This window comes from Cydia fagiglandana, chromosome 24 (genome assembly GCF_963556715.1).
Source record: "Cydia fagiglandana chromosome 24, ilCydFagi1.1, whole genome shotgun sequence".
Lineage (NCBI taxonomy): Eukaryota > Metazoa > Arthropoda > Insecta > Lepidoptera > Tortricidae > Cydia > Cydia fagiglandana.
Window position 1 is genome coordinate 5,928,732 of NC_085955.1, and position 16,550 is coordinate 5,945,281.

Here is a 16,550-nt window from a genome sequence, read left to right on the forward strand (position 1 = left end):
GATGTTCTTATATAATAATGTAGGTAAACTTTATACAGTTTAATATTGACTTAAATATTTAAGTCAATTTAAATATTTATTTATTACCTATATATTTAAGACAAGTAAATTTATTGCAACTAACCAATTTAAGTCAACAGGGAATTGGAACTGTTATGAAACTAATGAAGTAATGACATAAGTCCATTTATTAGACTAGGTGTCTATATGTGTCAGACCTTCCATGAAGTGTCTAAGATCTAGAGGTCACACAATGAGCAATTGTTTAGATTATATATCAATTGTTGAAGCTCATTTTTAAATGTTTATACGATGTAGGTGCATACCTATACAAGATACACTTAATTAGTCTTGATACCATTACCTATATGGAGCTATAAATGAAACTAGCTCCTTAGTACTTACCTTAGAGAGCTGGGTAATACTAGAATTATTTCTTTAGCCGATAGGAAAAAATACAAACTTAAATAAAACAGAACAAGTCCTTTATATATTAGTCTCATTGTCATTATTTTTAATGAACTTTGCTCATATAAATGGGTTGTTTGTACCGATACCTACAAGTTTGGCTAATGAATATGGTTATGTGTGTATTTAAAGAGCTGAAAAGATAAAAGTACTTACTTACCTATACTGAATTTCGTATATTTTAAAGAAATACAATTCCAATATATCACCTAGTGTGACATAATTTGGTGGCTAATTAAAATAAAGGGTTATAAATATATATTTTTTGCAGAATGTTAATCACTTTCAGTAATACTTACACCCGTGTGGAAATTATGAAATGAGCCTAATAGAATGCATTACATTAATTTTGTTCAGCCTATGGTGGTCTTGTTTATGTTTGAAGACCCTCATTTCCGGTTTACCAGACTGAGATACATCTGAGAGAAGACAACACAGCTATCGCAATTACATTTCATACATAGTTTATTTACAAACTGGTGAAATGAAATACAGTATTTTTATGTCTAGGAACATTAGGCAGTGGTGTGAAAAGAAACATTACAATATTTTACTTAAATGATATATGTGCTGTGTCATAAGCTGATTGAATGAAAATAGTGTAAGATTTCAGATTTAACCCAAATTAAATTTGAAATTTCTTACAACATTTTAGAAATCTATATAGTACCTACCGAGTTATTGGTTATTATACAAATATCCTGGTGAAGTAACCCAGATGTTTTTTCTACATAAGTAGATGCTTTTGCAAAAAATATTTTATCTATGTTTTCCTTCCAATTGAAACGAAATCTAAGGTCTTAAAGTTTTAGGAAAAGTAGAAAGCATCAAGGCACGGTCATTGGAATTGCCCAGTTTACAAAATATTTATACGCATATGTACATATAATTGTATAGATTTGCGCCCCAGCTCTCATTTATAAAAACATTTTATTAACTGGTTTCAAGTTTCAACAGCGTATTATCCTGGTTACCCCAGTGTTATCCAGGAAGTGCCATCAGCCATCACTGAAGGAGAAGAGGAAGGGGAGAAAGGAGTACAGTGCGGTGTAATCCCTTGCGCCCAACACCGTCAAGCACACACACTTGAAATACTAGTGTATGTTATGTAAAAATAATTACATTCATTATTTTATGGCATCTGTTCCAGAAGTGCTTGCCGTTTTAATAGCATTACTTATGTAATGAGGGAGCTAGGTATAGATGTGTAAATAATTGTAAATCTGCTCGTGTGCTTTTATTGGGGAATAAGCTCTCCTCAAAACACAGACAGAATTGAACACTTTATGAAGAACGTTTTTTCGATTAAACCAAACTCAACCTTAAAGTGTGACCTAGGTACCCTTAATCGGTCTTAAATTATTTATTAACAATGTCACCAACTAATGAAAATCATTCATTACAGGATTAAGAAAAAGCAAAACATTATTATATCACTTTTATTAGCTGTTGTGATTGTGCACAACGTGCAAACCCTGTCCTTGATAAAATATCAAACTTTACTGTTATTCTGATTGATAAATTTCAGCAACCCTTGCTATCCATAGTATTATTTTTTTTCAGGGAAAGCACTAATTTTAAATTGGATGAGGTGTAAAACATTGATTGCCTGTACCTATATAAATAACAAACAATAATATTCGTGATGGTAGTTATTAACTTGTTAGTGATTATTTATTGCCCTCAAAATCATGAAAAAATCACTTCCCTAATGATTTGTAGAGGGACTAAGTCAACTCTTAAAGACTTGTATTGATAAGTATAATTTTATTTTCACCATCTATTTAGCCTGTTTTGTGCTGGTGTCAACTGTAAATCGTTTAGGAGTTAATATTGGTGGAAGAAAAACATCAAGGTGGAGTGATTCTTATAATGATTTTCTCAATTTCATAGTCATGGTTCTATCCAATAATTTTAGTAAATCCTTACTATGATAAATGAGAAAATAAGTGTTACTAAAAGTTGTAACCTGCAACACACTGTCAAGAGTTGCTTGTAGTTGTTGTATTCGTTAATAATTGCATCTCATGCTATCCTTTGATTTCTTTGATATTCCTATAATAATTAAGTTTATATGTGGTATTTGGTGGTATAAATGAAATACACCTATTAATAAGGATTAAATTATTTTTGTTTCAACTATCTAACTATACTGACGATAGACAGTTGATGAAATGATATCACTAGATCTCTAAATAATGTTATAAACTAAATATACATATATTTTGAAAATAGTTAATGATAAGTAACTAAAAAGGTACCTAATTTAAAATGAAATCATAATCATTGTTAATCAATGATTTCATTGTTGCAATACAAAGCCAAAACAAACTTTGAATAAGTACTTATCTCTAAACATCTACATAGTTAATATTTATCATTGAAGAAGTTTGTGCAGCGTAATAATAATTGGAAATTAAACGAACTTACCTGTAAGTGAAGTTCTATTTCAATTATATTAGCTGCACAAACTTCGAAATGATAACCCATCCCACCCAGTACCCACGTTGTCCTGAGACAACCAGGGATTCGTGTACCTATAATCCCTGTCAAAGTTATGATAATATTGGCTTTGCTGAATTGGAGGCCAAGTTGTTCCATCTATTGGCATATTCACTGCCAGCGTGAGCTACAAGTATAGCGGATACCATATGTTTTTCCGCTTTGTAGCGATAAGTACCTAAGAATAGAGAACTCTAGCGGGCTACTGGCAGTGAAAGTGTTATGTCTTGGCTTGTTACTCTAAACTAAATGACGTGAGCGTGACAGATGACGGCGCGGGAACCGTTCAGCGTTGGAGTTGCGTTCATAAATCATACATATTTTTAATTTTGGTTTTACCTCTCTGTAACTTTCATGTGGAATAGGTTGAATGATAAGCGCGTACTACATAGTTAATATTTATCATTTCGAAGTTTGTGCAGCTAATATAATTGAAATAGAACTTCACTTACAGGTAAGTTCGTTTAATTTCCAATTATGCGACGCAATTTTCGGCAAAACAATTATTCGATTATAGTATTATTCTTCAAATTCAGATTATGCCATTGCATTATTCTGCTTTACAAAATTGTGCGAAACAACAGTATGCCATGAAACTTATGCAAAAAGTAATACTGCGAAATGATGATTCTGCCAAGGGTTGCTATGCGAAAGTAAAATATGACAATAAATTTTATGCAACATATTAGTAATCCATTCATGGGGTTTCTATTATTTTTCTTCATTGTGTAACATTAATCTCTATTTGGTTTTAAATTACTTACACGAAGTTTTAAAACTAATTCTTGCTGGGATTATTGCGCGGTTTATAAAACGGCGTAAACGCTGCGGTTACTACAGGGACATATGACCTTTTAAAATCACTATTTCGCAAACACTAACGCATAATCATATTCTTTATTTATTAAAGTATTTATATCAAAACATACATACAGTTAGTCATACTTACAAACTAAACACACACAAGTTACTAACTAAACATTGCTGCCGCTCCTAGACGCTTCCGGTGCATAATTGGAATATTAGGTATAATTTAAGATTTAGCTTTCCTTTTATTTCACTCCGCTGTTTAAGTAGGTATTTATTTATCATTTCTAAGCGTCAGCAACCCTAGCGTTGTGCCGGTGCGCGCGGTGCGGGGAGCGGCGCGTTGAAGGTCACTCCATTGTATTTTTATGTAGGTATCAAAACGGTACGTACTTGCGTTTTGTTTGAGAGATAAGTATCTGTTCGTAAGAACTATTATATAATCTGTGCCATGGTTACCAGTACAATTTGACACTTGGTTAACGGTATAACCGATTAACCCCGGGTTAGTGGGATGGTGCAAATGGCGTTGCTCGCACTTGCAGTGAATGAACTATTAAGCCGAATGGTTATCAATTTGCCTCTGTAAAACCCCGATGCTTCGGTACTTAGTTTACGGAGAATATCATAATGACATTGCTAACGTTGTCGCATGATACGTGCAATGTTATCGGTTCGTCGAATAAACATCACACAGATATGCCAATGTTCACGGACCGACTTATCGAACAAAACTTATGGACGGAAGAATGTACTTAGCGGACATATATATCTGTCCTAATCGTAACACACGCGTTTTGTTAGAGAGTGAATCTTCTGTATCTAGTACTATTATTTATTCTGTGCCAAAACGCGAGTTTTTTCGTACCTAGCGGACATAATCAGGGGGCCTAGCCAAAACGCATTTCGAAAAAAGATATCGCTAACGAATCGATAAAAAATGTATGGGAATGACAGGTACCGTAGATGAGTTTGTCGAAAAATATTAACGAATACAAAAATGTTAGCCAAGTTGCAATGTTGTAACGAAACGCAAAACTTTCGTTACAGCCAGCCTAGCCAAGGTTACAATCGCTATCGCTTCGACAACGAAAACCATTATGTCTCTCTATCACTCTTCCATATTAGTGCGACAGTGACAGTTGCGTTTCGATCGCTACGGAGCGTAAGCGATCGGCATCTTGGCTACGCGGCCTGGAATTCGATATCTGTCATACATTGCCTAGCCGAGTGACACTTTTGACATGCGAAATCGAATCGTTATCGCCTCCTAGGTGTCGATACGTAGCGAGAGCTATCCCCTTGCAGATAACTTATCGAAGCACAAGAAAATGCCGTATAATAGTGTTTGTAAATTAGAATTTGTAGTAAAAAGCATACTTTAACATTATTGTGGGCGGCGAACAACGCGGAAGTCTCGCTTAGACGCAGGCGCCGTCTGAAAAATCGCCTATTGGAACTGCTTAGGAAAGGACTGCCCTTAGCTGGTGGCTGGTGGCTTTATGCTACGGGGTCAGATCAAAGGATAGTGGGCCGTACGCAGCATTTCACCCAAAGGATCCAATGTGACCGAGGCGCTGAATATCTACCTATCTATATTGACAGTGTCATGGAAAAATGGATTATGCACCCACAAATGCAACACGAAACAACGTCCCTGCAAAGGTAAGAGTGAGCCAATAACTTATCCCCACATACCTAATAAGTATATAAAATATGTAATTGATGCTAAAATAACTTCTTATGTGTTCCTGTTACGTCTTCAAATATAAACCGATGAATGGTGTAGATTAAATTTGGTACCCATATGCACACAGGCAAGCACTTGTTTCTCAATAGGAAAGTGAATTGATTGTGTAAAGGCAAAGGTATATAGGTAAAGGCTTTACAAATATAGATAAAGACTCGGGAACAAATGTTCTTCACACAAATAAATGCCCTTCCCGGGAAGCAAAACCATAACCTTCATAGGCAAGGTCACTAACGACTAGCAATATTGTAGTGTCATCCCATTTTCTTAAATTGATTTGAAAGAGACGAGACTACAGTGTTGCTACTTTTTGATTTCTACAATTTCTTGTCGAACTGTACAGTAAGCTCAAGAAGACTTGTGTTGTGGGTACTTAGGGTACTTAGATAACTATATATAGATGGTCAAACCAATTTGTCACTCAGTAAGAACCAGGAAAACTATACTCATACTTTTGGGTGCTAGTACTAGTATATGACAAAGCTAGTATGATTCTCTCTGTCTTTGTTTGAAATGAGACAGTCCTTTGACAAACTATACTTAAATACATAGACAACACCCATGACTCAGGTACAAAATATCTGTGCTCATTACACAAACAAATTTCCTTACCGGGGATTCAAACTCAGGATTAATATCAGATTAACCGGCAGGGTCACTAGTCACTACCCACTAGGCCAGACCGGCTGTTGTTATGCATATAAATTATCAACCATATTAATGAAACTTTTCATATTATGAAACATATTGTATATGACTTCTTTTGGCAGGCGCAGGTACAGTCAGCTGCAGAGAAATGGTACCACTCCTGCATACAAACTTCTATGTAGCGGTGGTACCTTTTCTCTGCAGCTGACTGTACCTACACACTATATAAAAATATATGTACTTACACAAAACATTTAGTTTTTTTTTGTCATATGACTGGTAGAGAATAGATAAATATTATAACCAAATGTTACAGAGTTTTTTGAAAAACTAAGCATTCATTTTGTTTCAGGTGACTTGGATATTCATTGCAGCCTTGACATATTTATGGTGCTCCAAAGCCAGGGTCAAGGGAAGAAACTATGACACATGTACAACCACAAAAATATATTGAGTGTTGTTTTACTATTTTAAAACACTACATAATATATGTGCAAACAAGAAAAGAATGCTTGGCTACTGATTTTATGCTGCCGGCAAAAAATACCTGCTGTATCTTTCATTAATAGATTTCCAATAAAATAAATTAACTTTTAACCCAATCATTGTTTCATTCATTTATTTATGGTGGTTACCACCTTAACCTTTGGTATGCTTAGGAGCAGATCTGCTCCCATGTACTTACCTATATTCAACTTTAAAAAATGCATTAATTTTGACGACCGGTCTGACCTAGTGGGTAGTGACCCTGCCTGCTAAGCCGATGGTCCTAGGTTCGAATCCCAGTAAGGGCATTTATTTGTGTGGTGAACACTAATATTTGTTCCTGAGTCATGGGTGTTTTCTATGTATATAAGTATGTATTTATCTATATAAGTATGTGTCGTTGCCTAGCACCCATAGTACAAGCTTTGCTTAGTTTGGGGCTAGGTTGATCTGTGTAAGATGTCCCCAATATTTATTTATTTATTTTATTTTATTTAATTATGATTGATATATAAATTACAAATTGTTGACAAGAGCATACAAAAGGTTAAATATGAATAGCCAGTAGCTTAGCGGGTGAGATTCCCTTCCCAAATTTCCATTCAAAGCAAAGATGGTAGGTAATTAAAAAATAATATTAAGTAATAATATGATTTATTGGTTTTGGTTTCACAGGCAGCTTTTATCTTATCTAATGCATAACATCTATGTATTCAATGTTCGCTTGACTTTTGTTAATTTCGAAAATGTTTGAAGTCTATGAAGTAAATGAGTTCACTGAGGTTACACTGATTCGGGCAAACCTGTTCACAATTTCACTTCACGGTTTGAATCATTACTAACACTTAAAGTATTGTCTCTTCTGGTCAAGTAAGCCAGCAGTGCACGTCCTTAGCACTGGTAACTGCCATGAAGGCGTCATTGCAGCGGCAGCTTTGACTGTTCGTGCCAACTTGGCGAGGACTTCTCAGCGTGGAAGAAGAGCCCGCGGAGCCCGCTCTTGCCCGCTCTGGCTGCGCCGCCGCCTTGATTGGGGCTGCGGTGACGACGGCTGTCTGAAATTGTTAAACTCAGGTCAAAATTATATGCAATTAACAACGCACTCTTCAACTATTACACTATATAGAGTTATTTTATCACGAAATTGTAATTAACTAAGTTAAACAAATGCCAAAATATTTCATTTGCTTACCGATAAAACAATTATTTTCTCCAAAATTAGATTCGCTGTTCACTTGACACTCTTGACAGCTGACGTTTCTTGACAGTTTTGAACGAGAACCACAGACTAAAATTAATTTTTATCGACTTGGCCCGTCGAATATGCGATAACTAAAAAGATTGCCTCTTGGCTAGGTTATTATAAACATTATCGACCAGTCGCTCGCGAACGTAGAGATCGAATCGATACGGAGCGAATGTAATTTGGCTACGGGCCCAGTACTGCTAATAGTTGACAATAGATGTCGCGGCGAACGAAAACTAATATTACAACCGGATTAACCGGAACTCAATTTTCAACTCCTTCTGCTTATAATATTAGTTGTAAATTGTTTTAGTAGTACATTTTTCGTCAGTAGCGAAACTTATGACACGGTATCAAGTAGCGGTACGGCCCGTAGCCAAATTACATTCGCTCCGTATCGATTCGATCTCTACGTTCGCGAGCGACTGGTCGATAATGTTTATAATAACCTAGCCAAGAGGCAATCTTTTTAGTTATCGCATATTCGACGGGCCAAGTCGATAAAAATTAATTTTAGTCTGTGGTTCTCGTTCAAAACTGTCAAGAAACGTCAGCTGTCAAGAGTGTCAAGTGAACAGCGAATCTAATTTTGGAGAAAATAATTGTTTTATCGGTAAGCAAATGAAATATTTTGGCATTTGTTTAACTTAGTTAATTACAATTTCGTGATAAAATAACTCTATATAGTGTAATAGTTGAAGAGTGCGTTGTTAATTGCATATAATTTTGACCTGAGTTTAACAATTTCAGACAGCCGTCGTCACCGCAGCCCCAATCAAGGCGGCGGCGCAGCCAGAGCGGGCAAGAGCGGGCTCCGCGGGCTCTTCTTCCACGCTGAGAAGTCCTCGCCAAGTTGGCACGAACAGTCAAAGCTGCCGCTGCAATGACGCCTTCATGGCAGTTACCAGTGCTAAGGACGTGCACTGCTGGCTTACTTGACCAGAAGAGACAATACTTTAAGTGTTAGTAATGATTCAAACCGTGAAGTGAAATTGTGAACAGGTTTGCCCGAATCAGTGTAACCTCAGTGAACTCATTTACTTCATAGACTTCAAACATTTTCGAAATTAACAAAAGTCAAGCGAACATTGAATACATAGATGTTATGCATTAGATAAGATAAAAGCTGCCTGTGAAACCAAAACCAATAAATCATATTATTACTTAATATTATTTTTTAATTACCTACCATCTTTGCTTTGAATGGAAATTTGGGAAGGGAATCTCACCCGCTAAGCTACTGGCTATTCATATTTAACCTTTTGTATGCTCCTGTCAACAATTTGTAATTTATATATCAATCATAATAAAATAAAATAAAATAAATAAATAAATATTGGGGACATCTTACACAGATCAACCTAGCCCCAAACTAAGCAAAGCTTGTACTATGGGTGCTAGGCAACGACACATACTTATATAGATAAATACATACTTATATACATAGAAAACACCCATGACTCAGGAACAAATATTAGTGTTCACCACACAAATAAATGCCCTTACTGGGATTCGAACCTAGGACCATCGGCTTAGCAGGCAGGGTCACTACCCACTAGGTCAGACCGGTCGTCAAAATTAATGCATTTTTTAAAGTTGAATATAGGTAAGTACATGGGAGCAGATCTGCTCCTAAGCATACCAAAGGTTAAGGTGGTAACCACCATAAATAAATGAATGAAACAATGATTGGGTTAAAAGTTAATTTATTTTATTGGAAATCTATTAATGAAAGATACAGCAGGTATTTTTTGCCGGCAGCATAAAATCAGTAGCCAAGCATTCTTTTCTTGTTTGCACATATATTATGTAGTGTTTTAAAATAGTAAAACAACACTCAATATATTTTTGTGGTTGTACATGTGTCATAGTTTCTTCCCTTGACCCTGGCTTTGGAGCACCATAAATATGTCAAGGCTGCAATGAATATCCAAGTCACCTGAAACAAAATGAATGCTTAGTTTTTCAAAAAACTCTGTAACATTTGGTTATAATATTTATCTATTCTCTACCAGTCATATGACAAAAAAAAACTAAATGTTTTGTGTAAGTACATATATTTTTATATAGTGTGTAGGTACAGTCAGCTGCAGAGAAAAGGTACCACCGCTACATAGAAGTTTGTATGCAGGAGTGGTACCATTTCTCTGCAGCTGACTGTACCTGCGCCTGCCAAAAGAAGTCATATACAATATGTTTCATAATATGAAAAGTTTCATTAATATGGTTGATAATTTATATGCATAACAACAGCCGGTCTGGCCTAGTGGGTAGTGACTAGTGACCCTGCCGGTTAATCTGATATTAATCCTGAGTTTGAATCCCCGGTAAGGAAATTTGTTTGTGTAATGAGCACAGATATTTTGTACCTGAGTCATGGGTGTTGTCTATGTATTTAAGTATAGTTTGTCAAAGGACTGTCTCATTTCAAACAAAGACAGAGAGAATCATACTAGCTTTGTCATATACTAGTACTAGCACCTGTAAGATTCATTAAAATTACTAATTATTAGAAACAGATTTAATGAAATAAAGAGTTGAATAATCATTGGTAATCTATAATTTAATAAATTTAAAAGTAACGTGATTGATAGTTGACCTTTGTAAATAGAAGGTAGTTGGAAGAAAGAATAAAAGACGACTGGCATGGCGGTTAACGGGCATTCGGTTACGGGCAGAGGTGAAGGGAGGACGATTGTGAAGTGAGAGGATTGGAGATTGAACTGTAACGGAATATTGTGATCAAGAAATATATTGCTGTTATGAAAGAAGGAATTTTTATTATACACCCAAAAGTATGAGTATAGTTTTCCTGGTTCTTACTGAGTGACAAATTGGTTTGACCATCTATATATAGTTATCTAAGTACCCTAAGTACCCACAACACAAGTCTTCTTGAGCTTACTGTACAGTTCGACAAGAAATTGTAGAAATCAAAAAGTAGCAACACTGTAGTCTCGTCTCTTTCAAATCAATTTAAGAAAATGGGATGACACTACAATATTGCTAGTCGTTAGTGACCTTGCCTATGAAGGTTATGGTTTTGCTTCCCGGGAAGGGCATTTATTTGTGTGAAGAACATTTGTTCCCGAGTCTTTATCTATATTTGTAAAGCCTTTACCTATATACCTTTGCCTTTACACAATCAATTCACTTTCCTATTGAGAAACAAGTGCTTGCCTGTGTGCATATGGGTACCAAATTTAATCTACACCATTCATCGGTTTATATTTGAAGACGTAACAGGAACACATAAGAAGTTATTTTAGCATCAATTACATATTTTATATACTTATTAGGTATGTGGGGATAAGTTATTGGCTCACTCTTACCTTTGCAGGGACGTTGTTTCGTGTTGCATTTGTGGGTGCATAATCCATTTTTCCATGACACTGTCAATATAGATAGGTAGATATTCAGCGCCTCGGTCACATTGGATCCTTTGGGTGAAATGCTGCGTACGGCCCACTATCCTTTGATCTGACCCCGTAGCATAAAGCCACCAGCCACCAGCTAAGGGCAGTCCTTTCCTAAGCAGTTCCAATAGGCGATTTTTCAGACGGCGCCTGCGTCTAAGCGAGACTTCCGCGTTGTTCGCCGCCCACAATAATGTTAAAGTATGCTTTTTACTACAAATTCTAATTTACAAACACTATTATACGGCATTTTCTTGTGCTTCGATAAGTTATCTGCAAGGGGATAGCTCTCGCTACGTATCGACACCTAGGAGGCGATAACGATTCGATTTCGCATGTCAAAAGTGTCACTCGGCTAGGCAATGTATGACAGATATCGAATTCCAGTAACGAAAGTTTTGCGTTTCGTTACAACATTGCAACTTGGCTAACATTTTTGTATTCGTTAATATTTTTCGACAAACTCATCTACGGTACCTGTCATTCCCATACATTTTTTATCGATTCGTTAGCGATATCTTTTTTCGAAATGCGTTTTGGCTAGGCCCCCTGATAGTTCCATTACTTGACGTTAGATGTCGACTTACAGTTAATAACATATACTAATCTATGATATCGGCTACGAAATAACTCGCGTTTTGGCAGGGATGCCAACTTAGTGGTTTTACCACTAAATTTAGGGGAAATAAACCAGCTAGGGTTTTTTTTAGGGGCAAAATATTTTTAGTGGTTTTTTTAGAGTAGAAAAGTGCGGCAAATTTGAAAAAATGTAGGCGTGAAGGGGTATCGTCTCATAGAAAATTAGAATTTCGCGCCTTTTTCTACTGACAAGATTTTCTTGACCATCTATGTATAACGTTCATATGTATGATCATTAAAATGTCGAACCGGTTGAAAATCATAATAATGTTCTAAATTTGGAAAATCTATAATACCTAATTTCTTTTATTTTTTATTTAGTGGGTTTTCCAAAATAATAGTACAGTTTTAGGGGTTTTTAAGTTGAGCTCAGGGGTAAAAAAAAATTGGAGTTGGCAACCCTGCGTTTTGGAAGAAAACTGATGTACGGAGTTACCACTCTTTCTTTACTCGTACTTATAAATATTACTCTATGGTGGCACTGAGGTATGTTATCGGTCCGGAATAACAAGAAATAGTAACAAGGCACGCTTTATACAGGGTGAAATTTAATTCACTGGCCATATTCATTCCCGGCACTAGGTTACACTTAAGGAACCTATTTAGCGAAAAAAAAGAGTACACTTTTTTTTAATTTTCATTTTTCAATTTTTAAATAGTTTCCATGAGTCGTGGTCACCCTATTACCACAAATGTAAACAAACCTAATAGTAGGTTTTAACAACAACATCAGCAAAACCCTTATCTGACCTTCAATAAACCTTATAATCGTTGCAATAGAGTCCACCCTGTTAGTGTTGGCGATGGTAGGCAGGTTTATCAATTTCGAGGGTAGTCTAAACTAAACCATTCCGCGCTAGCGGTAAACATAACGGTAAGCATAAATGATTAGTCACTCGTCACTCGCCAACCTTAAAATAACCATCGCGCGCGTACTAAGGTTAAAAAAAATGTTTTCGAACCGGGAATATTACGAAGTGGTACGGTGTGTTATTATTAAGTGGTGAGTGTTTACGTGGTGCACAAAGATTATACGAAATGGAATCCGTTCCACGCCTTCGCAGACAAGGATTGAATCCAAGAGTACCATCTCGTGGGACTTTCGTTAATTGCGTCGATTGTTAATCAAATGTACGTAAGTTGATTCAATTTTTTAAATACGCCTGAATGCAAAGATTCCTGACCTAGTTTTTACTCATTGTTTTTAAGCCACGGACGTTTTGTTAATAATCATTCATTAGTCAGAAATAACATTTTAGATTAAAAATAACATTTTAGATTAAAAGCCCGTTAATATGAAAGGAAAAATTAGCAACTTATGTAGGTAATCTCGCTGCAATAGGGTTCATAATTGGTGACGCGATTGCAAACAGCGGGAGGGGCGGGTGTCAATGACCTTAACTGATAAGATAAAAGCGGGTGTAGTGGGTAGTTGTCGGTTCACCATAACGTACGAGGTTTTTAGGACAACTTGATGATGAGTTATTTCGAAAAAAATGTACTGAGCGGTATTAAAAGAAAAAACACGTGTTTAATATTTTTTCGAGCTCTTTCGGTTGTTTCAATTTGGCCAGTGAATTAAATTTCACCCTGTATGTTATAGGCTGTGAATGTACTATGTACTACCGACAGCGCTACGATAGCGTAATGAAAACTATATTCGTATAGTCTGGAGTATACGTATATTTGTCAGTATCAGCAAAGACATAACTAACTTCGTATAAGACGAATAAAGTCTAAGGAATAAACGTGCCTCGAAATTCAAGTAAAAGTCATTCTCGAATACCTAGATGCCGCACGCACCTTTAGCGTATCCTCGGCTAGATGGCGTGACGACACTGTTTCATATTTAACAATTTTAACACATAGATATCAGTGAATGAACATGGATCAAAATGATATAAAAATAATAAAATCATTTATCCATATATATAATTTTTTTGATAACTTTATACGTTTTCATTTTGAGTTTTAGTCGTGTGTCGATAGATGGCAGTAAATTTACAGTGACTACAAAATTTACAATGACAGGACCCCTCTATACTATCTATTCTTTTTGGTATCAGTAAATACGAACAAAAAAAACATATTTTTGTGCTAGTACATGATGGTACTGAAAATGTTTGGACATATCATCCGCAACGAAAAGTGGATGGAGCGGTTGGTAGTGCAGGGTAGAGTGGAAGGTCAACGTCCTCGCGGCCGATCTCCAAGCTCAATAGTGGGACCGGATTTTTGCACTATAAGTTTTGATAATTCTAAAGTTGAAAAAGTGATACTTATCTGATATGGGACATATTTTTAAGCATATTTGCAATATATGATGAAAAGTTAGAACGAGCGTTAGATATAAATTAGGTATTTATATATTTTTAGTAATGATTTTTTAATATTGAATTAAAGTGCAATGTTTAAGTTCCATTGTTTATAATATGTATGACGCTTTATAATGTAAAATTATTAGAAATTTTTTTAACGTGCTTCTTTGTCAAACTACAAATTAGCTTATTATTTTGTCGATATTGAATTAAAGTTTAATAAATCCACAACAACATATCTCATTTTTTAAGTTAATAGGCAAGCTAAAAAGCTAGAAGAATAAGATATATGCTCTAGAATTAATATGCATTTTTTGTCTTATAAGATCTAATATTGAATTAGAGTCTGTAAAAATAAGTCTATTACTATAAAATAATATACGCAGCCATATTATGGAAAGTAAGAAATTTCTGCGTGTAGCTTGCATTGTAATAGTAAAATCTAGTTAAAAAGGCGCGAAATTCATACATACGCCGCGCTGGCCGCGTAGCCAAGACGCCAATCGCTAACGCTCCGTAGCGATCGATACGCAACTGTCACTGTCGCACTAATATGGAAGAGAGATAGAGAGACATAAAGTTTTTCGCTTTCGAAGCGATAGCGATTGCAACCTTGGCTAGGCCGGCTGGTCCGTCAGTCGCCGGCGCGGCGCTCGAGAGCCTATCATAGCCTACCTATACTTCGCCCCTCGCCCCACCTCCCGCTCAGTAACACTGTCTGTCTTTTCTTATCATTCATTTGTTTGTTTACCGTGCACATATATAAATTAGATGCGGGCATTACGTGAAATTAAAATATCTTATTACGTAAAAATACCTACAGCTGGTCAATCAGATCTTGGCAGTAGAAAGAGGCGGCAAATTTGAAAAATGTAGGCGCGAAGGGATATCGGCCCATAGAAAATTTGTGTTTCGCGCCTTTTTTTAGTGACCAGATTTGCTTGACCAGCTATATTTCATTATCTTGACTAATATTGTAATAAAAATGTACAAGATATTCACAACTATTTTTTACTATACATAGTTTGTCAAAGGAATATCTCATTTCAAACATAGACAGAGAGAATCATCATACTATCTTTGACTTACACTAGTACTAGCACCCAAAAGAAAAGGATGAATATAGTTTTTTGTTTTTATTTACTGACAAATGGTTTGACCAACTTACTATACCTATTTCTGGTTCCTATTGTCATGTCCTGTCCTATTCAAGGTCAATATCATAATATGTATATTATAATAAACCAACTGCTCAATATTACACGGTATACATCCTGAATATACAATAAGGTAAGCACTTACCTTATTGTATATTCCGTGTGGGCCGTATATGCCTATATACGGCCCGCCTTAAATTAAAATGGTTTTTTTAATAAACAGGATATGAAGTATGAAAAACTCATTCAAATAGGTTTCTCATTTATTTAAGTTTCTTCATTATACCAAAATAGTTATAAAAATATTACGATACTCTTGGAAAATATACCTTAAAAGTCCTATTATGGGCCTTATTGAACACTAGCAGTGTATTACTTAATCCCGCAAAAAATAATCATTTTGACAGTAGGTAATAACAGATTTTATTGTTTTTAACTTAAGAGTTATACATATACAAATAACAATATTTGATACTTCATAACAGGAGGATTTATTTATAATAAGTGAAAATAATTATTTTGGGCCTTAATAACTAAAGATATAAAAATTGTCTAGTTTACGCGAAAATAGTAGGTAACTAAACTTAAATCTTTATTAGTTACACTAGTATCATCTTTTAACATCTGGGGGCACGGCAGTGCCCCTGCCAAGACGAGCAAAGCGCAAGGGCATTATCTACCTTTTCTCGAAGCGCTTCGTCGTTTTTTGGAACCCTCATAACTTGGGGTTGGATTATACAGTGGAACCTGGATAATTGCAATCTCTAGGGACCGGCCAATTTTTGTCAATTAACCAGGTTTTTCATTTAAGCAGGTCGTGTCAATTAACGAGGTTCAAAAAATCGTTGTGTCAATTATAGAGGTTTTCATTAATAGAGGTTGCGTTCTGACAAATTTCTTTTATGGAGGTGCAAATAACCATTTTAAGTAGATTTACACGCTTACATTTTATATATAGCTTCCGTCTATACTTGCACTTTTACACTACATTAATTACCACTTTATTTTCTTATCATTTGGGTTTAAAAAATTCCCTTGAATTGTAGAAGAAAGTTTTATTAGAATGTAAAAAGCATACTTTGTTTTTTATTGATCAAAACTATTTCACTTACA

At 35.5% G+C, this 16,550-nt stretch overlaps 3 long non-coding RNA genes across 3 annotated transcripts; 1 reads left to right on the top strand and 2 right to left on the bottom strand.

Annotated features, from left to right (window-relative positions):
• Positions 1-7,298: 7,298 nt before the first annotated feature.
• Positions 7,299-8,097, bottom strand: LOC134676209 (uncharacterized). The gene is made up of 2 exons (XR_010099889.1): positions 7,854-8,097; positions 7,299-7,716 (listed from the first exon to the last, which is right to left on the bottom strand). It is a non-coding gene; the product is annotated as an uncharacterized LOC134676209 (long non-coding RNA).
• A 225-nt stretch (positions 8,098-8,322) lies between these two features.
• Positions 8,323-9,075, top strand: LOC134676491 (uncharacterized). The gene is made up of 2 exons (XR_010099945.1): positions 8,323-8,520; positions 8,658-9,075. It is a non-coding gene; the product is annotated as an uncharacterized LOC134676491 (long non-coding RNA).
• Positions 9,076-9,251: 176 nt separating this feature from the next.
• Positions 9,252-11,961, bottom strand: LOC134676343 (uncharacterized). The gene is made up of 2 exons (XR_010099917.1): positions 10,697-11,961; positions 9,252-10,388 (listed from the first exon to the last, which is right to left on the bottom strand). It is a non-coding gene; the product is annotated as an uncharacterized LOC134676343 (long non-coding RNA).
• Positions 11,962-16,550: the final 4,589 nt, after the last annotated feature.